Source organism: Myotis davidii, unplaced genomic scaffold (genome assembly GCF_000327345.1).
Source record: "Myotis davidii unplaced genomic scaffold, ASM32734v1 scaffold1934, whole genome shotgun sequence".
NCBI lineage: Eukaryota > Metazoa > Chordata > Mammalia > Chiroptera > Vespertilionidae > Myotis > Myotis davidii.
This window is the reverse complement of record NW_006285716.1, coordinates 16,788-17,632: the sequence shown is the minus strand read 5'-3', so window position 1 is coordinate 17,632 and position 845 is coordinate 16,788.

Sequence of the window (845 nt, the reverse complement as noted above, 5' to 3'; positions counted from 1 at the left end):
TGTACAGAATAAACTTTAATAGTTAATGATAGTATTAGATCAGTAAAAGTAGCCAAGAGAGTATATCCTAATAGATTAATTACAGGATGGAAAATCTGAATAAAAACATTTACACAGCATGGATGGACCTGGAGCACATTATGCTAAGCAAAATAAGCCAGTTCAAGAAACATAAGTATCACATGATCTCATGCATATGTGAAATCTAATGAACCAAATATACTGAGAAACAAAAATAGTCCCAGAGATGTAGAAGCATGAATATACTGTTGAATCTAAGAGGTTAGGCAGGGGAGGGTGGGTGGGAGGAGAGCAACCAATGAATTTATATGCATATTTGTATAGCCTATGGACACAGACAGTGGAGTGGTGAGGATGTCCATGGGTGGGGGATGGGAGCGGGCTAGTAGAGGTTAATGGGGGGAAAGGAAGACTTGTGTAATCATTTCAACAATAAAGACTAAAAAAACATTTCAGTGTGTATATTTGTTTACTTTATAACAAACTACCACAAATTGAACAGCTTTGAACAGCAGACACTTAGTATCTATCTCACAGTTCTGTAGGTAGTAGCTGGCCTCCTGGGTCAGAAACCTCAAAGCTGCAAACAATGTATCAGGTAGCTGTATTCTCACATGGAGCTCAGGAGCTCCTTCCAATGCCATGCAGAATGCAGTTAACAGTTACCAGAAATTGAAAGACATTTTCTTGCTAGCTGTTGGCTAGGAGCCATTCTCAAGTTGCTATTAACTCCTTGGTATGCTATGTGGCTCCCTCCATCTTCAAAGCCAGCAAAGGAGAACCTCCCTCTCACTCTTTGAATTTCTCTCACTAGGAAATGCCCT